We start from the raw sequence: 23,249 nt of genomic DNA, 5'->3' as shown, positions 1-23,249 counted from the left end.
GTGGGGTCATGTATATTTATTTTATACCTTTGATTAAAATTTAATATTATTTGTTTTGCTGCTCAAAATAAATTTATTTTATATAATAAAATATAAACATAATATATAATAATAGGCAATAGTGTATATAATCTATAATGTATATTTCATATAATAAAATGTAAATATTAAAATATTTTTGCATATAGTACTATGTTGTTTATTTTATTCTAATTTTGGCCATTGGGAGCTCTTTCAGATTGATTCCTGTGTCCCTTTGACATGCCTCCATCCTTGTGTATCTTGAGCACAATCTTGTTTTCTGGCACTATAAGATGCTACAAGACCACCTTCAGTTTCACTTGCTCCAGACTTAACATCAGCCATTTCTCCAATGAACTCGAGTTTCTTTATTTGGAAAGTGATATTTAGAAACCAAGATCTATGCACAAGGTATGCTTTGCTACTAGGTTGTCAGTGTGTCTAAGTCTTTTCAATAGACACAACTAGGAAATGTTTGTATTTATACTAACCCATGCTTATATCTTTTAAAAAATGAACTTAGTTCCCTGTTACCCTGCTTTCTTATTTAACATTTTACTCTCTGGTTTGGTTGTTTGGATTTTTGTTTGGTTGCATTTGTTTTTGTTTTTGTTTTTTATTATTTTCCAGTATTCTTTAAAACCCACCCATGCTATACAACTATAAGTATTTTCTATTTTCCTTTTTCCTCTCCTTTTTCTTTGATTTTTTAATTTAAAAAAAATTAAAAGATTTTATTAATTTATTTGTCAGAGGGAGAGAGAGAGAGAGCACAAGCAGGGGGAGTGGCAGGCAGAGGGAGAGGGAGAAGCAGGCTCCCCGCTGAGCAAGGAACCTGAAGCAGGACTCGATCCCAGGACCCTGGGATCATGACCTGAGCTGAACACAGAGGCTTAACTGACTGAGCCATCCAGGCATCCCATTCTTTGATTTTTTTTTAGATGCATAATTTTAATTTTCTTGTAATATATAACATTTATAGTTTTGTACCTTCATCTTCACCTAGGTTTTAGTCTTATAATATACACTTATGTTTTTAAATATTCAACATTAGTCCTTTTGCTGAAGTTATCTCTGTCATCACTTGTATAACAATTCATCATCTAGTAGATTCCTCAAGAAAGGCTAATGGGTGCAGAATTCCTTAAGTTCTTTTTAAAAATATTTCCATATATAGTGAGGTATAATTGGCAAATAAAAATTGTATATATTTAAGGTCTATAGCATCATGATTTAGTATATGTATTTATTGTAAAATGATTACCAGTCAAGCAAATTAACATATCTATTGCCTTTCATAATTACCTTTTTTATGTGTTAAGAAAACTTAAGATCTACTGTCTTAGTAAAGTTCAAGTATAAAATTCAGTATTATTTTTTAAGACTTTATTTATTTGACAGAGAGAGAGGTAGCAAGAGAGAGCACAAGCAGGGGGAGTGATAGGCAGAGGGAGAGGGAGAAGCAGAATCCCCACTGAGCAGGGAGCCTGATGTGGGGCTCAATCCCAGGGCCCTGGGATGACCTGAGCTGAAGGCAGATGCTTAACAAACTGAGCCACCCAGGTGCCCCTTAATAACATTGATATTTAAAGGACACCTTGGCTGGATATAAAATCCTTGATTCACACTTCTTTGTTAAATAGTTTAATATTTTATTTTATTATTTTTTTAGATTTTATTTATTCATTTAAGAGAGAGAGAGACAGAGAGAGACAGAGAGCACACACAAGCAGGGGGAGAGTCAGAGGGAGGGAGAAGCTGACTCCCCACTGAGCCAGCCAGGAATCTGATGTGGGGTTCCATCCCAGGACCCAGAGAACATGACCCCAGCAGAAGGCAGACACCTAACCATCTGAGCCACCCAGATGCCCCCACTTTAATATTTTAAATAAACTTTATATTTTATGTGTGTTTTAAATTTATAGCAAAATAAGTAAAATAGTATGGAGTTCCTATAAATTCCATATCCAGTTTCCTGTTATTACATCCTTCTGTACCATGGTATATTTGTCATGATTAATGAGCCAACATTGTTACATTATTATTAATAGAAATGAATACTTTATTTATATTTCCTTAATTTTTATTTAACATTCTTTCTGTATTCCAGGATCACATCTAGAGTACCATATTACATTTAGTTTTCATGTCTCTTTAGGCCCCTCTTGGTTGTGATAGTGTCTTAAACTTTACTTGTTTTTGATGGCCTTGACAGTTTTCAGGAGTACTGGTCAGGGATTTTTGTAGAATGCCCCTCCATTGGGTTGTGTCTGATGTTTTTCTCATGTTTAGATTGGAATTATGGATTTTTTTAAAGATTTTATTTATTTGACAGAGAGAGACAGCAAGAGAGGGAACACAAGCAGGGGGAGCGGGAGAGGGAGAAGCAGGCCTCCTGCTGAGCAGGGAGTCTGATGAGGGGCTCCATCCCAGGACCCTGGGATCATGACCTGATACGAAGGCAGAGGCTTAAAGCCTGGCCACGCAGACACCCCTGGAATTATGGATTTGAGGGAGGAAAGCCATAAGAACTAAAATGCCATTCTCATCATATCATATCAAGAGTACATATTATAATATAACTTATAATTCTGATGTCAACCTCAGCCACCTATAGCTGAATTAGTTTTTTTCATGGCTCTCCACTGGAAAGTTACTTTTTTTTTTTGAAAAAAGTCATTATGTGCAGTCCACACTCAGGAGGGGAGATTAAAGTCCGTCTTTATACCCCCTTACAAAAATCCTGTGATTCATCTATTCAACCCTCCCCACAGTAAACCCATGGCAACCACTGATCTATTTATTATCTCTAGAATTTTGCTTGTATCCAAAATGTCATATAAGTGGAGTCATATAGTATGTAACCTTTTAAAGAGTGCCTTTTTTAACTTAGTAATGTGTACTTAAGATTCACCCATGATTTTGTGTAGCTTCATGGCTCATTTCTTTTTATTGCTGAATAGTATTCTCTTATATAGATATAGCACAGTTTTTTTATCCATTCGTGTATTGAAGTACAACTTGGTTGCTCATAAGCTTTAGAGATTTTGAATAAAGCTTCTATAGATATTTGTGTGTAGGTGTTTGTATGGATATAAGTTTTCAAATCAGTTGAAACTTAGGGTCATGATTGCTAGATCATATGATAAGACTATGTTTAGCTTAGTAATAAATTGCTAAATTGTCTTCCAAAGTGGCTGCATCATCCCATTTTCTATTCCCAACAGCAAAGAATGAGATTTCCTAGTGTTTGTGTTTGTTTGTTTTGAAAGTTTTTCATATTAAGTGCTTGTTTTAATATATTTAATTCTTGTTGTAGTGTAGACTTGCAGTTTTATTCTGCTTCAAATGTGTTTTTCAGGTTTGGTTTACTCAGTTGATTTTGCAAATATTTCGCTATGGGTATTATATTCCTCCTCCTCATTTTTATGGCATTGGGGTGATTTACAAGATTCCTTGTTTAATGTTGCCCTTTATTGTCAGTCTAGCAAAGTCCAGGTGCTACAGTAATGTTTTTTATTTTGTTACCTTGATGGTAAAAGAGGGGTTTTGAATGTTGTGAATGTTTATTTTTAAGTTAATCTTGTATTTTTCAGGACTTTAAATTTTCATTTTTTTTCTTATTTTTTCCCATTATCATCTAGTTGCCATAGACTGATTTTTCCTTCCTTTTACTCTTTATTCTTCCCCAGAAGCTAAGAGATTGTAAAACTGTCCTTTCAAATTTTATATATCTCTATAAATTGCTTCTGGCCCTTTAAATCAAACTTATTTTGAAATTTCCTACCTGTACTCATACTCTGTTTTGCCTGGATACTTTATCACTGTGTTTAGATTTAGGGTTGGTTTAATCTTTTAGGTGCACATTCCAAATCACCCTTAGGAACCTTTGCTAGCCCCAGTCTTCCTCACAGCTTTTCCCAGTCTGCATTTGCTCATTACAAAGCTCTGTAGCAGGGCAGAGGTGTGGGGGAATGAGTGTGAGTGACTGTGTGCTAAGTATTGTTGATTTCACTTTGTTTCCCTCAGTCATTTTGCAGTTTCATTATTCTGTCTTGAAGTAAGGCTGAGGTGTGATTTTGGTGTAAAATGTTCATAGTTCTGAAATTATTTCACATACTTAGTGGAGGAAATTTTGGGAGTTGATAACTACACTATCTGGAAGTTCCAGCTCTATCTACCTGTCTCTCTGACTGTTTCTTTTATTAATGTCTATTGTAGAGTATTAAATTTTTCAAAGATAATTATAAGATAAAGAATGCAATTTGGTAGTTGTGAGTGGAAGCCTTGGACGCAGGTTTGAATTATAGTTTTGGCTTTTCTGTTTATCTTGGGCAAGTTATTTAATCTGTTTGAATCTGTTTTATAATGTTATTGTGAGGAATAATAAAAAAATCTAAGAAGTACCAAGTGTAAAGTATGCCACCTGTAAAAGTTTATTGACTATCAGATCTCAGTGGCAACATATCAATATGAGAATTATAGTTGGTTTGCATATCTTCTATTTTTGCATTATTTCTGCATTAAAAACTCACAAGCTCCATTTAGTAAGTCCATCCATTACTAAAATATTGTATTAGAGTCCAAACTGCATGTTGCATTATAGATAGAAAACATTATAGACTTGTGAACCGTAGGAAACTTTATATTTAAATTTAATTTCACAGACCAAAATGCAAAATAATAGTAATAATCGGCCAATACCATAAGAGGTAAAATCTGTCAAAACCAAGGCTTTTGGAGAGAGGAAGATGGCGGCAGAGTAGGAGGATAGTAGGCTCACCTCATCCCACAAATACAATTAGATAACTATCAAATCATCCTAAATACCCCCAAAATCGCCCTGGGACTGACAGAACAAACTCCACAACTAAAGAGATAGAAGAAGCCACATCAAAGAAGACAGGAAGTGCAGAGACATGGTTTAGGGGAGAAATGGGATCCTGGCTGCTGTGGAAGGGAGGACACTGTGGTCATGAAGAAGGGAGAGAGAGAGAAAGAAAGGAACACACACGGGAACACACAAGGAGATTGTTTACCTATAACCATTGGCTTGGAAAACAAGAGGGGCTGAATTTCATAAGTTCTTGTAGCCAGGACTTAAATCTTGGCATTTGAAAGGTCATCAGGCTTGGCTGGGACAGAACATGGAGGGCACTGTGCTACTCTTGGAGAGAAGGCAAGTGAACAACCCCAGGGGCATATAGTATGGAAACAGTGATCAGAAGAGCATCTGGGGCACACAGTGGGAGTGTATTTGTTCTTCTTGGAGCATGTACCTGAGAGGCAGAAATCATGGAGACACTGCTCCAGGAACAAAGGAACTGGCCAGCAGCATTTCCCTCCCCTGACCCTCTGCATAAACACAGAGCCACCTGCAGTAATCAGCAGAGTGGGACACTGGCTGCCTAACTTGCTTACAGGAAGCCCCACTCTGCTGTGCTTGGATGGAACAGCCTTTCTCAGTGATGCTTACTTTGGTCCCAGGGCAGTGGGCCCCTGCCAAAAAAGACCAGCACAAACCTCTGCCCACAAAATGTCTCCCTATCAGAGTTCTGCAGGGCCTCAGTTCTGGTGGAGGTAGTGACAGGTGTCATTTCACAAGGAGAACAGAGCACACCTAGTGAAAACTTACCTTATTCAGGCCAGAGACCAAACACTATGGACAGCAGGCAAGGAGAGCCTCTCCAGATGACTGACCTGAAGAATACAGCAGCCAGAACACAGGAGCAAAGGTCACAAAGCACATATTGGAGGCACTCCCTGAAGCACAAGGCTGTGGACACCACAGGACCTCTTCTTGATAAGGCCATTACTTTCAGGAGAAGGAGACATAAATGGCTTTTCTAACACTAGAAGAAGGCAGAGACTTGGTAAAATGAGAAGACAGAGGAATTTATCCCAAATGAAATAACAGGATAAGGCCATGACCAGAAACCTGAGCAAAATAGATATAAGTAACATGCCTGATGGAGAATTTAAAGCAGCAATCATGAGGATACACACTGGGCTTGACAAAAGAATTGAAGACATCTGTGAGACCCTTACCACAGAGATAAATGTACTAAAAAAGAATCAGATATGAAGGGTGCAATAAATGAGATAAGAAAAATGCTTGATGCAATGAAAAAGCAGGATGGAAGAAGCAGGAGAATGAATTAATGCCCTAGAAGACAAATTAAGGAAACCAATGAAGCTGATCAAAAGAGAGAAAGAAGAAATATGGTACATGAATATAGACCTAGGGAACTCAGTGACTCCATCAAATGTAATAACATTCATATTATAGGAGTCGCAGAAAAAGAAAAGAGAGAAAAGGGGCAGAAAATTTATGTGAAGAAATAATAGCTAAAACTTCGCTAACCTGGAGAAGGAAACAGACATTTAGATTGAGGAGGTACAGAGAACTCCCATCAAAATCAACAAAAGCAGTCCCACACCAAGACATTGTAATTACATTTGCAAATTATGGCAATAAAGAAAAAGTCTTAAAGGCAACAAGACAAAAGAAGTCCCTAACTTACAAGGGAAAACCTATCAGGCTAGCAGGAGATTTTTCAACTGAAACTTGGCAGGCCAGAAGGGAGTGGCATGATATATTCAAAATGCTGAATGAGAAAAATCTGCAGCCAAGAATCCTCTATCCAGCAAGGTTATCATTCAGAATAGAAGGAGAGTTACAGTTTCCCAGACAAACAAAAACTAAAGAAGTTCATGACCACTAACCCAGGCCTGCAAGAAATATTAGAGGGGACTCTTTGAGTGGAAAGGAGAGACTGAAAGTGACAGTAGAAAGGTAGAAAACACAAAGGCAGTAAAAATGAATATTTTTGTAAAAAATCAGTCAAGGAACTCACAATATAAAAGGATATAAAATATAATAATATACCTGAAACGTGGGTAGGAGAGGAGAAAAGAATGGGTTCAAACTTAAATGACCATCAACTTAATATAGACTGCTATTTGCAGAAGAGGTTATATACAAACCTAATGGTAACCATATATCAAAAAAATACTAATTAACATGCAAAGAATTAAGAGAAAGAAATCCAAATATATCACTAAAGAAAATCAGCAGAACATGAAAGAGAGAAAGACAAGAAACGATCAGAGAAAATCTCCAAAAACAACCATAAAACAAGAAACAAAATGGCAATAAATACATATCTATCAATAATTACTGTGAATGTAAAAAGACTAAATGCTCCAATCAAAAGACATGGGGTATCAGAATGGATAAAAAAAACCCAAGACCCATCTATATGCTGCCTACAAGAGACCCATCTTAGACCTAAAGACACCTGCAGATTAAATGTGAGGGGAGGGAGAAACATTTATCTTGCAAATGGATGTCAAAAGAAAGCCAGAGTAGCAATACTTATATGAGACAAACTAGATTTGAAAACAATGACTGTAACAAAAGACAAACCATGACACTCTAATAATAAAGGAGATGATCCAACAAGAAGATATAATAATTGTAAATATTTATGCACCCAATATGGGAGCACCCAAATATATAAAACAATTAATAACAAACATAAAAGAACTAATCAATAATAGTACAATAATTGTAGGGGACCTTAACCCCACTTACATCAATGGGCAGATCATCTAAACAGAATTTCAACAAGGAAATAATGGCTTTGAATGACACATTGGAATAGATCAATCTAACATATATATTCAGAACATTCCATATTAAAGTGGCAGTATATACATTCTTTTCAAATGCACATGGAACATTCTCCAGAATAGATCATGTATTAGCCCACAGAACAGGCCTCAACAAATACAAGAAGATTGAAGTCATACTATGCCCCTTTTCTGACCACAACATCATGAAACTAGAAGTCAATCACAAGAAAAAAAATGTGGAAAGGCCAAAAATACTGGCAGCAAAACAACATGCTTCTAAACAATGGATGGATCAACCAGGAAATAAAAGAAGAAATAAAGAAATACATGGATACAAATGAGAATGAAAACACGACAGTCCAAAACCTTTGGGATGCAGCAAAAGCAGTTGTAAGAGGAAGTATATAGCAATACAGGCCCATGTCAAGAAGCAACAAAAATCTCAAATATATAACATAACCTTACACCTAAAGGAGCTATAAAAAAAATAAACAAAGCCTAAAGTGAGCACAAGGAAGGAAACAATAAAGATTAGAGCAGAAATAAATTATATAGAAAGTAAAAAACAAACAAACAAACAAAAAACCAGAATAGATCAATGAAACCAGGAGGGGTTCTTTAAAAAAATAAAATAAAATTGATAAACCTCTGGCCAAACGTATCAAAAAGAAAAAAGACCCAAATAAATAAATAAAATCACAAATGAGAAAGGACAAAAACAACCAACATCTCAGAAATACAAACAATTATAAGAGAATATTATGAAAAACTATATGCCAACACACTGGAAAACTGAGAAGAAATGGATGAATTCCTAGGAACATATAAACTACCCAAACTGAAACAGAAAGAAATAGAAAACTTGAACAGACTGATAGCCAGCAATGAAGTTGAGTCAGTAATAATAAAAAAAGTTCCCAACAAACAAAAGTCCATGCCAGATGGCTTCACAGGCAAATTCTACCAAACATTTAAAGAAGCATTAATATCTTTGGGTAAATACCTAGTAGTGCAATAATAATAAAAAAAATATGCCTAGAGGCAATTTTTTTAAAATACAGAAAAGCAAAATAAAGAAATGATCTCTTCTCTTAAAATAAATAAATAAATAAGCATTAATACCTGTTCTACTCAAGCTATTCCAAAAAATTGAAAAGGAAGAAAACCCAAATTCATTCTGAGACCAACATTACCCTGATGCCAAAACCAGATAAAAACACCCCAATAAAGGAGAACTACAGGGCAATATCTGATGAACATGCAAAATTCCTCAACAAAATACAAGCAAACCAAATTCAATGAAACATTAAAAAATCATTCACCATGATCAAGTGGGATTTATTCCTGGGTTTCAAGGGTGGGTCAATATTCACAAATCAATCAATGAGATGCATTATATTACCAAAAGAAAGGATAAGAACCATATGATCGTTTCAATAGATGTAGAAAAAGCATTTGACAAAGTATATGTATTCATGATAATAATGCTCAACAAACAAGGTTTAGAGAAAACATACCTCAACATAATAAAGATCATCTCTGAAAAACCCACAGCCAATATCATCCTCAGTGGGGAAGAACTGAGAGTTTTTCTTCAGTCAGGAACAAGATAGGGATATCAACTCTCACCACTGTTATTTAATATAGTACTGGAAGTCCTAGCCACAGCAGTTAGATAACAAAAAGAAATAAAAAGGCATCCAAATCAGCAAGGAATAGGTAAACCTGTCACTATTTGCAGATGACATGATACTATACAAAGAAAACCTGAAAGACTCCAAGAACCTGCTAAAACTAATACATAAATTCAGTAAAGTTGCAGGATACAAAATCAACTTACAGAAATCTGTTGCATTTCTGTACATGAATAATGAAGCAGCAGAAAGAGAAACTAAGGAATCAGTGCCATTTACAATTGCACCAAAACCTATAAGATATCTAGGAATAATCCTAACCAAAGAGGTGAAATAGTTGTACTCTGAAAACTATAAAACACTGATGAAAGAAATTGAAGATGACACAAAGAAATGGAAAGACATTCCATGTTCATGGATTGGAAGAACAAATACTGTAAAAATGTCTATACTACCCAAAGCAATTCGGAGATTTAATGCAATCCCTATTAAAATACCAATAGGATATTTCACAGAGCTAGAACAAACAAACCTAAAATTTGTATGGAACCACAGAAAACCCCGAATAGCCAAAGTAATCTTGGTGGAGGCAAATTGGAAGCATCACAATTCCAGAATTTAAGCTATATTACAAAGCTGTAGTCATCAAGACAAAAACAAACACATAGATCCATGGAACAGAATAGAAATCCCAGAAATGAACTCACAACTGTATGGTCAACTAATCTTCGACAAAGCAAGAAAGAATATCCAATGAAAAAAGTCTCTTCAACAAATGCTGTTGGGAAAACTAGACAGCAAGATGCAGAAGAATGCATCTGGACCACTTTCTTACACCATACACGAAAATAAATTCAAAGTGGATTAAAGACCTAAATGGGAGACATGAAACCATAAAAATCCTAGAGGAGAACACAGGCAGTAACTTCTTTGACATTGGCTGTAGCAATTTCTTTCTAGATATGTCTCCAGAGGCAAGTGAAAGAAAAGCAAAAATAAATTGTTGGGATTTCATCAAAATAAAAAGCTTCTGCTCAGTGAAGGAAACAGTCAACAAAACAGAAAGACATCCTACAGAATGGGAGAGGATATTTACAAATGACATATCCAATAGAGGGTTAGTATCCAAAATATATAAAGAACTTACAAAAGTTGACACCAAAAAAAGGAATAATCCAATTAAAAAATGGACAGAAGACATGAATAGACATTTTTCCAAAGAAGATGTGCAGATAATAAATAGACACGAAACAATATTCAACATCACTCATCATCAGGGAAATACAAATCAAAACCACGATGAGATATCACCTCACACCTGTCAAAATGGCTAAAATTAACAATTCAGGAAACAATAGATGTTGGTGAGGTTGTGCAGAAAGGGAAACCCTCTTACACTGTTGGTGGGAATTCAAAGTGCTGCAGCCACTCTGGAAAACAGTATGGAGGTTCCTCAAAAAGTTAAAAATAGAACTACCCTATGATCCAGCAATTACACTACTAGGTATTTACCCCAAAGTTACAAAAATACTGGTTCAAAGGGATACATGCACCCCAGTGTTTATAGAAGCATTATCGATAATAGCCAAATTTCAGAAAGTGCCCAAATGTTCATGGACTGATGAATGGATAAAGAAGAAGTGGTATATATATACAATGGAACATTACTCAGCCATCAAAAAGAATGAAATCTTGCCATTTGCAAGACATAGATGGAGCTGGAAAGTATTATGTTAAGCAAAATAAGTCAGTCAGAGAAAGACAAATACCACAGGATTTCAGTCATATGTTGAACTTGAGAAACAAAACAGATGAACATAGGTAAAGGGGAAAAAAAGAGAGGGAAGCAAACCATAAGAGATTCTCAACTATAAAGAACAAACTGAGGGTTGATGGAGGGAGGTGGATGTGTGGGGGATGGGCTAACTGGGTGTTGGGTATTAAAGAGGAAATTTGTTGTGTTGAGCACTGGGTGTTATATGTAAGTGATGAATCACTAAATTCTACTCCAAAAACCAATATTACACTATATGTTAACTAAAATTTAAATACAAATTTGAAAAAGAAAAAAATGAATGAAAAAATAAAAAGCTTCTGCACAGTGAAGGAAACAGTCAACAAAACCAAAAGGCAATGTACAGAATGGGAAAAGATATTTGCAAATGACATATCTGAAAATGAGTAGTATCCAAAGTATATAAAGAACTTATAAAAGTCAAAACCCAAAAAAGGAATAATCCAATTAAAAAATGGACAGAAGACATGAATTGGGGACATTTTTCCAAAGAAGACATGCAGATAGCCAAGAAAAAATGCTCAACATCACTTATCATCAGGGAAATGCAAATCAAAACTACAATGAGATATCACCTCATACCTGTCAGAATGGCTAAAATCAACAACAGAAGAAACAACAGATATTGGAGAGGATGTGGAGAATGTGGAACCCTCTTACACTGTTGGTGGGAATACAAAGTGGTATAGTCACTCTGGAAAACAGTATGGGGTTTCCTCAAAAAGTTAAAAATAGAACTACCCCACGATTAGGCAATTGCACTACTAGTTATTTACCCAAAAAATACAAAAATACTAATTCAAAGGGATACATGCACCCTAATGTTTGTAACAGCATTATACAATAGCCAAATTATTGTTCACTGATGAATGGATAAAGAGGTGGTACACACACACACACATATGTATGCCTATATACACACACATACATATATATGTATACACACACAATGAACTATTACTCAGCCATAAAAAAGAATGAAACCTTGCCATTTGTAATGATGTGGATGGAGCTAGAAAGCATGTTATGCTAGGCAAAATAAGTCAGTCAGAGAAAGATAAATACAATAGGAACCAAAGGGGAAAAAAGAGAGAGAGAAAGAGGCAAACCAAGAAAGAGACTCTTAACTCTAGAGAACAAACTGAAGGTTACCAGAGGGGAGGTGGGTGGGGGGATGGGTGAAATAGGTGATGGGATTAAGGAGTGCTCTTAAGGAGGTGATGTATGGAAGTGTTGAATCACTATATTGTATACCTGAAACTAACATAACACTGTATGTTAACTAACTGGAATTTAAGTAAAAACTTAAGAAAATACAAAGTTATCCAGCAAACAAACAAACAAAAAGTTTCTTCTAGTAGATACTTAACTGGAAAAACAGAATAGATTATTGATATAAAACATTTATTAATTTTTTCATTTTATGACTCTGGAGTCAATGTTTACAGAAAAATTGACCAAAAGAAAATTTCAGGGCCTCTTATTTGACTAATGTTCTGGGAATGAAATTTCGTGTGCATGGATAAATTCATTCTGACTTTTTTTTTGTCCTAGTCCATTTGAAACTATCATCATTTTACTCTACTGATTTTATTTAAATTATTATTCATGTAGTAAGGAAATAAGTAATATTCTAGTTCCATTGTTTTGTTTTTGATTCACTAATAATTTATCCATTAAAATATTTTTCTCGCAAATCCAAGCTTTGTAACTAATATGGCAGAATTTTAAATTGATCTAATTGTGATTTCATGAATATTTTTTGGGGCAAAAAATATAATGAGGTACTGTTGGACAATTTCTAGTTAGAAGATGATATGAAAATTAAAAATCAGCTTTTGAACAATCTATTTCTTTGAATTTAAATATGTTTTGATAGCTCCAAATAATATTTAAATTGAAAAATTCCTATCTTTTGGGAATTTAAATTTTATGAACAGTGTTTTTTTCAGACTACTTGAAGCATACATTTTTTATGGATATGCAAGCTACTTAAGAACATAGAATTTTATAAGAATACCAATACTTAGTTTCTGAAAAGAAAAAAAAAATCTAGTATTTACGTTTGGCTGTATTTGCACAAATGTATTAAATTATGAATCAAAACATCAAAGTTTTATAGCATAGTCCACCATAAAGTTTGACTGGCATATCTGGTATGTTTCATATAAATCAAATTGGCACTACTAAATGCTTATGACCCTAAGTTAAGGCTTTTTGCCTACACCATGTAGGTATAACAAAGTACTCAGATGTGATGTGTAGCTGTTGTCTGGCAGGTTTAAAAGACAAATACCTAGTTTCATAACTTTAGTAGAGACTAGCAGAACATTTAAACGTGTTTATTTTTTCAAAAGATACATTAATAAGCATTCTGTTTTATTTTGTTCCCTAAAGAAAATATTTCTCTCTAAGCTAGGGGAACTAAGTACCTGCGAGATTTAACTAAATCTATGCCACTGTGTCTAATAGAACTACTGCATAAAAGCAGATATATATTCATTAAATAGAGCAGAAAATCATATTCATTAACCTGAATATATTATGAATGAATAACTTATCCAAAGCAAAAGGAAACTCTTTCTGCAATTTATAACATGCAAAATTTTGTTGGTGCTCATTAACAAGAAAGATACCCATTTCAATTTGGCAGCTGACTTAAGATCCCACTAATACAGTTAAGTTTTTTACTTTTTATCATATCTTGCCCTAGGATGAAATAAAAAAATAATCTGTATTTTTTGTAGCCTCAACTTGTACTTTATGGGAAAGCTGAATATACATTATATAATGCCAACCTTTTTGGTTAAATAGATGCTATGTGTAAAAATAGAAGCTACATGGCCCTGATTGCAATTTTAATTTTTTTCTTTGTTTTTCTTTTATGGTCTCTGAACATTGATGACATTTTTGGAAAAATTACCAAAGGTACAAACCATTTCTCTTTAGAATATCTCTGAAATCCTTCACAGCCTAACCCAGTCAACAGAGTACTTTAAATCTTGATTCAAATGTTCACTAATAATTGATGTGAATAAAATCAAAATATATTTCCAAGCTAATAAGGAGTAAAGTACATCTTCTAACTTGATTTTCCCCTACATAAAGATTTGAACATATGAGGTAGCAGGTGGTTCAATGCCTAATAACTGTTTCGGGGCCAGGAGGTCTTATTTTGGAGTTCATGGATCCTGGGTTTTTGCTAATTAAATTCAACTGGTATGTGAATTTGCATAGGGAAAATTACATCTCTTTTTTTCCCCATCCCCTCAAATTAGCATTTCCTTTGATTTGGAACGTAGGCAAGAGACCACTGTAATACAAAGACCTTACCTATGGCTTTGTCAGCAGTAGACAACACAGATAATTCCATGTCATGTAAAATGTTATAATTATATTGAAATAAAATTTGAGCTTATCTTATTTCAAATTTATGATCATTTTAGACCTGATAATCTTGTTATCAAATATGTTAAAATGAAGAAAATATATTACTGTATTATATAAATTTAAAGATACTTTGACAACTGTATTTCAATATAGCTTTTTTATTTGTAAATGTGTATATTAAAAGTACCTACTTCAACTGGTTATTCTAAAGATAAATGGGTTAATATATATAAAGTGCTTAGGATCAGATCTGAGACAAAGTATATGCTATTGTTACCTGTTTTTAGAGATTTTGTAATTCTACTGGATATACAGAACATGCTTCCATGAAAGTTACATATATGAGACAGAATGTAATATGTACCAAAATGAATAATAAAACGATATTTATTTTAGGAATCCGAAGAAAGGGAGAAATTAGAGTTGTCTAGCATTCTTCTAGGATGATCATGAAGGAGAGATTGGGTTCAGCTGGATTTGATGGAAATGTTCCCACGGTGTCCTCAAACTCATAAAGGTTGATTTACTATACTGTATATGTGCATTGGTGAGTGTAAGCAATGGCTCTGGAATGGATTTTAGGACCACTTGGAGGGGGGACTTGAGATGGTACAAAAAGATGAATTACTCCTTTGACAGTCTCATAATTTGCCTATGTGATTACTGCTGGTGCTATTATGGATAACTGATATAGTTCCGTAGGCAAACAAGAAAAGCAGTGTGGTGGGGTATGGAAAGCATGGATTCCTGAATCAGTTGTGCATGGCTTTAAAGCCTGCTTCTGCAGCTTTTGGAAAATTTCTTAAATTCTCTAAGTTTTTTCACATGAAATTCTGTTTGCTCATTCATTAAGCAAATGTTTATCACTTGTTTATTTTATGCCAAGTACTATGCTAGGTTCTGACGATAAGGCAAATAAGATACATAAATCCTTATGGAATTTAAAATCCCTAAAATGAGAAAATTATACATACCTCATAGGGTTGTGTTGGAGATTAGGAATATTATGAATTCATTTTGTAATACTGTGAAATGTAAAGAAAGCAATATATTTAAACTCTGTGACCCCACACCTGACCTATAGTAGGTCCCCAGTAAATGGTAGCTGGTCTGACTGGTATAAACTCTGAAAAGTATTCAGGTGAGTCTAATATGCAGCCAGACTTGACAACCACTGATCTGGAGCAGTGGTTCTCAAACTTGACTGAATGTTGGAATCATCTGGGGAGGTTACAGATTACTGATCATGGGTCCCACTCCCCAGAAATTCTGGTTTATTTCATCTCAAGTGTGGCCTGGAAGTTGGGATTTTTAAAAGCTTCTCAGTGATTAGAATTTGCAGCCAAGGTGGAGAACAACTGAGAAAATACCAAGCATCCAAATATGCTAAATATGAAGTATTTGACTTTTTATTTTCACTCTCTGTCCTAAGTTTTTGATGATAGCATTCATTAGAGATTTTGACAAATGCAACTTTACAATGGCAAGACTCCTTATATGACATAAAATTGGAGAAAAGTAAGAAACATGAAAACATTCATTTATCATGTTTTTTTATAGCATTACAATGAAGGAATATGTGGAGCCAGGCTTAATTAGCAGCACTGGAGGACATCTACCTGTTTACGCTGTATCAGGAATTAAGGTGAGTGTGTTAAGTCATTGTTATCGTCCTTGCCATTATCATGTCAGCACTATTTATTGGGTTTTACAGCTAGAAACTAAGAAAGTATGTGTGTGTGTTTGTATACTTCTCATAACTACCCTATGATATAATATTATCCTATTTAGATATGTGTAAAGAGGTTTATGATAAATAACTTGACCATGGTAATAAACCTATGATGTTTTAAAGTCTTGGTTGAAAACCAATTCTGCTAGACTCCAAAACATGCTTGACTACTTTATACTGTCTCATGAAGAGGTGACTCTGTGCCTGTATTTTAGAAGTCTTTCCTTGCTTTGACCAGAAAATATTCCCTCATGCTCTTGGCTGTCATTTGGCTCTTGATTTGTTGCTTTTCTAGGTTCCCAATGTTTATGTATGCTATCATTGTGGATCTCAACCTGTAGTGACCTGCAACTTTATGTGACATTTAGAATCTGTTTTAATACTCGCACAAAGGTAAATGAAGTGATTGTATATTACAGATGAGAAACCTGAGGCTCACAAGTTAGGTAACTTGCCATAGGTAACAACTAGTTAGTATTGAAGCCAGTACCAGAATTCAGGAATACCAAAGTGCATTCCTTCAACCACTACAAGGGAATCACACAACTATTCCACCCTACTCGCCTTTTCATATCATTTCCCATCCCCCTCCCAGACATCCAACAACTGTCTGCAACAGAACCACACATGGCAGTGGGGGGGGAGGGAATCTCCATCAGGGCCTCAGCTACTTAGGAGAAACTAAAGCCCATCAGTTTAAGATCACATGCAAATTAAAGTTAACTTGATAAAGAAGCATTGAACCTGATATTCTTAAACGGGACAGCTGATCAAAAGAAAGGAAATAGTGCTATGCCACTCATTTTGTGCCTCAAGTAATCAAGAAAAAGGTTTAATACAATTTGTTAAATTAGTTGAATTCTAGAGGTTTCATTTCAGAGATGACTAAATAAAAGGGGGAATGGTTTTGGAGCTTAAATGTATAAGTTGCTGTTATTTAGAAAATTAATTTATATATGCTACTTTATTCTCTAAAAAGAATAAAATAAGCATATATGTAATGTAACAACTCCTTTTTGGTAGATTGTTATCTCTGAATTGGAATTTAATGTTATCCTCCCAGCTTTTATCTGAAGATGCTATAAGAAGCAATTCACAACTGCACTTGCTATGGTATTTTTCTTAAGGACATATCCACAATGTTATTTAATGTCCTGTATAAAGGCATGCATACAAACACTCATACATACACATTCCTTTCACACCTATTTCTAGTTTAGTTAAAGCTAAGCTTCCCATAAATAATAGTATGGTTTATAATCATGAAAATGTCTTAAATTTGGCTCAAAATTATTTAAAATGCCAACAGTATTGAAAGTGATTTATTAGGGATGCAAAGTTGCCCATGGAATGTACAGATGGCTTTTCAATAACGTGATAATAAAGTAATTAGACCAGCATTTCCCAAAGCTCCTACTAGAGAACATTAATTTCATGGGATATTTAAAGTTGATATGCAGGGGCGCCTGGGTGGCTCAGTTGGTTAAGCGACTGCCTTCGGCTCAGGTCATGATCCTGGAGTCCCTGGATGGAGTCCAGCATCGGGCTCCCTGCTCAGCAGGGAGTCTGCTTCTCCCTCTGACCCTCCCCCCTCTCATGTGCTCTCTCATTCTCTCTCTGTCAAATAAATAAATAAAATCTTTAAAAATAAAATAAAATAAAATAAAATTGGTATGCAAAATTTCTTAATAAGTTTGAAAACACTAGGTTAAATGTATATACATTTTTTCTTATAGGACTTCTCAATGACTTTAATGTGCTAGTGCACATTTTGATTTCCCCAAAGGAGAAGATATTATGCAACATTTCCCAAGCTTATTTGACCATTTAACTATTTGTTTACAGGGTATCCCATAAACACAGAAGAGATAATGTTGCTTTAGATATTTTAATAAATAATGAAGGTTTGGGGAATTTGTACTGATGCTGAATTAAAGGAAAAGAAAGGAAGTAGAATTGTAGCAAGGCTTGCTTAGCCTGCTCCTCTCTAATCTGAAACAGCTGTTTTAATGGCTTTGAAGGACATTAAGATATTCTTGTTTGGTCAGGGCTGATCTGGATAAGAGCCAGATTACAGGTCCATTTGGGATAGACACACCCCAGGAATAGAATGCACCATGGGACTTCATCTCAAAAGAATGGAAGGAATATTTCTAAATACAGATTTCTTTTTTTCTTTGTGTTTATTCACTGTATGATTCTATTTATACAATGAGCAAGTTAAAAAATCTAATCTATTATGGTGATAGAAGTTAGAGTAGTAGTTACCTCTGGGGGTTAGGTATTGACTGGGAAGGACACAAAGGGAACTTCTAGGTGATGGAAATGTCCTATATCTTGATCTAGGTGAAGATTATGTATATAAGCAACTTGATACATTTTTTACACATATATATAAACATATTTATAAATACATATATCTGTAAAAATGTATCAAGATGTTTACTGAAGATGTGTATACATTATAAGATGTAACATTTACACCAATAAAGAGTAAAATTTAAAAACTTAGATAATAAGTATCTATATATACCTCTCTCTATATTTTTTCTTACCTATTCAATACAGATTTCTTTTTTTAAAAGATTTTATTTATTTATTTGAGAGAGAGAGAGCATGAGAGGAGGGAGGGTCAGAGGGAGAAGCAGACTCCCTGCTGAGTGGGGAGCCTGATGTGGGACTTGATCCTGGGACTCTGGGATCATGACCTGAGCCAAAGTCAGATGCTTAACACACTGAGCCACCCAGGTGCCCTCAATACAGATTTCTTAATAGAAATTTCTTAATACAGATGTGTAAAGGGAAATCTGCACTGCCCTGGCAACCATATCAACATAAAGAATGGAAGAGTGACTGCACATTCATAAGTAATATTTACATGTTAGCACATATATTTGCCATTTGCTGTTAGAGAGCAGCATACGAAAGGAAGGATGGGCAATGGGAGCAGTCTGCTTCAGTGAGGAAGAAGGTGTTATTACTGAGGTTATTTGAAATTGCTGGTGCATGGTGATATTTTTAAAAAAACTTTCAGGAATGTTATCTTTATTTTTAAATTCTCCAAAAGCAATGCACCCCCTCAGTGCCTGCACCTGGAGTGAACCACTTCCCCTAGCCTATACTTGGTATCTCACTGCTCTTAGAAGTTGTCTTTAAATAAATCCCCACTTAAGACATTAAATTGCTAACAAACTTTTACACAATAATGATTGATTCATATGTCTTTGGAAACATCTAAAGCAAATTTCTGTCAATACCAGATATTTTCACATATGCTAAGATTTATTCAAAACTAAAAAAAATATGGAAAAAAATTCAGTAGAACTTCTAAAAATTGGTATGAATGTGACCATAGAAGTGAGTAGTTATAAACCTTGGCATGGTTATTTTGAAACTCACTCAATAAACCTGGAAATTTTAGTTGCATAAATTTACCCCCACATGATCATCTTCATTAAAGTAATACTTAAATTGATTATCACCTGCATCTCTTATTTCTTGTATTTTGAATGTACAACATATTTAAAGTGGACCAAAATGATGTCCCTAGCCAGACACCAAATTAAAAGGGCCATTATTAATTGGGCTCCTCTAGGATTTCTATTTCTACTTCTTCTCTCCTACAACCCTAATTCTGCTTGGAGACCTGATATTTCTTTTTCTCTCCAGAGGTTTTCACTGGCTTTGTGTTATGCCCTCCAGTCTCTGATCCAAAATTACTTTTGCCCCTGAGTACATCCTCTTTGCGTCTCAGAAAGAAATGACACAGTATAATCTTATTACTTCTTTTATCTGCTGCAAATGGAAAAAAAAAAAAAACTCAGGGCCTGTTAGAGAAATAGAGGGTTCAAATGTCTTTCAGCAATATAACACACAATCCAGAATGTGAAGAGGACAGTAGTGGTACTTTACTAGAGGTAGCAGAAATGAAGATAATATAATTGCTAATTAATGATGGGATTAAGGCCAATGTTTGCTAAAATAAGACAAAAATTTATTTGTATTCTGCATTTTGTTTCTTGAATTGCTGTTAAAAGAATGAAAAAATCCATCTGGTCTATTTAGTTCTAATAATAACATACTTTTATCTAAAGGATCAATATTATAATAATAATTTATTACATCTATATGATAGAATACTACAGAAATGTATCAGGTTAAGGAATTTGGCTTTTAAAAAATCTTGAACCCAACTTCCAACAGTATACAAAAACTAAGGTATATTAGAAACTGATAATTATACTTTCAGAATCTAGATGCAATTGATATAGATAATGCTATTTGGAAAATAGATTCCTGTCTCACAACCTTCTGTTTTCCAAATAGTATTACCTATGTCAATTGCATTTAGAATCTGAAAGTACAATTATAAGCTACTAAGTTATCACACACACAAGATGGATATCATTATTTAAAATAAATCAATAAAATAATAAATGTCAGCTATTAAAAAACACAAATAATCACTTGTTGAAAGAGGACTGAACTGAGAAAGTGTATTTCTAGACGTTCTGTCAGTAACCAGCTATGTGATCTTGGGCAAGTCTCTTAACTGCTCTGGCTTTCAAATTTCTTATCTATAAATGAAAGAGTTGAGTAGATCATCTTTAAAGTCATTTTCAGCTCTTTTAAAATATATCATTTGTAATGTCATCACTGTTTGACCTGTAACACCTCATTTATAGAGAGTCAGCTCTTTTCTGTTTCTTCAAAGATAATTTTTCATCTTAAAATTTTCCATGCTATCCATGGAAAATTTTTAGCTTTTTAGGCACTTTATTAATGAACTTCTGATATCAATCTAATGTATAGATAACAGGGCTTAGGTTAATTCTCTAGGGCATCTGATAGTATTAACAGGAACAAGAATATTAACAAAATTCCTAGGAGTTAATCATCTATATCTCAGTTTGAACTATGGTACACTACATTCAATTTTCTGGTTAAAGAAAAGACCACCACCTCCTTCTGTCTGTGACTACTGCCAGTCAATTTCATATATTCAATTCTGAAACTTTACAAGAGACATGAATCTAGCTTAACTATAAATTTTTCTTGTTCTTCGAGGTAGCATGATTTAGTTCTTCATACCTACCACCTTGATAATTACTGATGTCTGGCTTAATTGTGCTTCAGTTTGGAAATTACATCAGACTCAAAATGTTTCTTTATTAGCTCTTAACTTTTTTAAAAGTAGGTCTTTCTCATTTACTTGTAAAAGTGTATTTTATCAAAATGTTGGCAATAGGAACATGTATATTAGAAATATTTCTCTTTCTAGATTTGGCTCAGTGTAGCAAATATTTACTGAACTCCAAAAACCAGGGGAAGCATCAGTGCTAAATGTAGGTATTTGCTATGACTGCATATTTTCTCTTTATTCATTATATTAAGTGAAAACTTAAGTTTCAGTTGTTTTCTCTAATGTGAACATCAGTGTTAGGAATCACAATTCTCCTAGCCATCTAGAGACATTTAGAGTACTAACATTGTTATTAAAAAAAAAAATCACATCTTAATATAGCTTCTAAAGGGTAGTATTTGAATTTACTGGTAATTTTTTATTTATAGAAGAATATGCTTAGAAAATATCTTGAAGCTATTAATAACTCCTCTTCAATTAGAAGTCATAGATTAGAATTCTGTGAGCATACTTGTCAAGTGATTTCTCCAGAATCAGAGGTGGCAGAGTGGGTGTCAACTGTTAAAGTTGCAGGAGACAGCCTAGTCCTCAGTGTGGCCCAGGATTCCCTTTAGGGAGCCCTCTGATAACTGTTTCACCACCTTCTTGATGTCACTATATTTAGCAGCTTTCTCTAGGCAACAGGTCAGATTCATGTTTGACACGTTGGGAGTGGGGACACAGAAGGCCATGCCAGTGAGCTTACCATTCAGCTTGGGGATGATCTTGCCCACAGTCTTAGTAGTGCCAGTAGAAGCAGGGATGATATTCTGGGCATCCCTTTGATCATCACGCCACAGTTTCCCAGAGGGGTCATCCACAGTTTTTTGGATGGCAGTGATGGCATGGACTGTGATCATCAGTCCCTCCACAATGCTGTAGTTGTCATGGATGACCTAACTTGCCTGGGCAGGGGCAAGCAGGTGGTGGTGGTACAAGTATTGCTGTCAGTCTTGAGGGAGTTTTCATTCTTCTCATGGCTCATACCCATCACAATCATGGGGCATCAGCAGAAGGGACAGGGACGATGACCTTTTGGCTCCATTCTTCAGGTGAGCCCCCCAGCCTTCCCCAAGGTAGTGAAGACACCAGTGGACTCTGCAACATATTCAGCACCAGCATTGCCCCCATTTGATGTTGGCAGGATCTTGCTCCTGAAAATTAGAGATGGGCTTTCCATTGATGACAAGACTCCCATTCTCAGCCTTGATGTGCCACTGAACTTGCCATGCTAGAATCATACAGTAACATGTAGACCATATAGTTGAGGTCATTGGTGGTGACAGTATCCACTCCATCAGATTTAAAAGCAGTCCTGGTGACCAGGTGCCCCATATGGCCAAATCCATTTACTCTGACTTTCACCATTGTGTCTTAGGGTTGCAGCTGGCATTGCACAAGAAGATACAGCTGTCTGTTGAATGGAGAGGAACACAGAGCCTAAACTATGTATTTAGCTATGGAAGATAAGGTCCTGAAACCATGATTTAGAAAAAGACAGTAAGAAATAATTAACTTCTCTGCTTGAGAAATGAATAGATTTCTTAGTCATGAGGAGAAAGAAGAGAGAGATAATCAATTGAAATTATGGAAGTCTGAACTATGAATAAATAAGTGGCTGGAAATGTTCAGTGTCAGGATGGCCAAAAGGCTTAAGAACATAAATAACTAATTTTAATTTCTTGGTATTATTGAAATGTTAAGTTCTTCTACCTGCTCAAACCTTTAGTAAAGTAAACTACACACACAAATGTCTTTTGTAAATAGTTCTTATAAATGGTTTAATACAAAGAAGAGAATGTTGGTATAATATTAGAGAATAAGATTCAGGCATCAGTGAAAGCAGGGACCTAGAGC

At 34.9% G+C, this 23,249-nt stretch overlaps 1 pseudogene; it reads right to left on the bottom strand.

Annotated features, from left to right (window-relative positions):
* Positions 1-21,867: 21,867 nt before the first annotated feature.
* LOC102734469 (glyceraldehyde-3-phosphate dehydrogenase pseudogene) lies at positions 21,868-22,921 on the bottom strand (annotated as a pseudogene).
* Between the last annotated feature and the right edge of the window lie 328 nt (positions 22,922-23,249).

Source organism: Leptonychotes weddellii, chromosome X, assembly GCF_054177405.1.
Source record: "Leptonychotes weddellii isolate Sample4059 chromosome X, ASM5417740v2, whole genome shotgun sequence".
Classification (NCBI taxonomy): Eukaryota; Metazoa; Chordata; class Mammalia; order Carnivora; family Phocidae; genus Leptonychotes; species Leptonychotes weddellii.
Note: the sequence above shows the minus strand (reverse complement) of the source record. Positions and strands in the feature narration are given on the sequence as shown.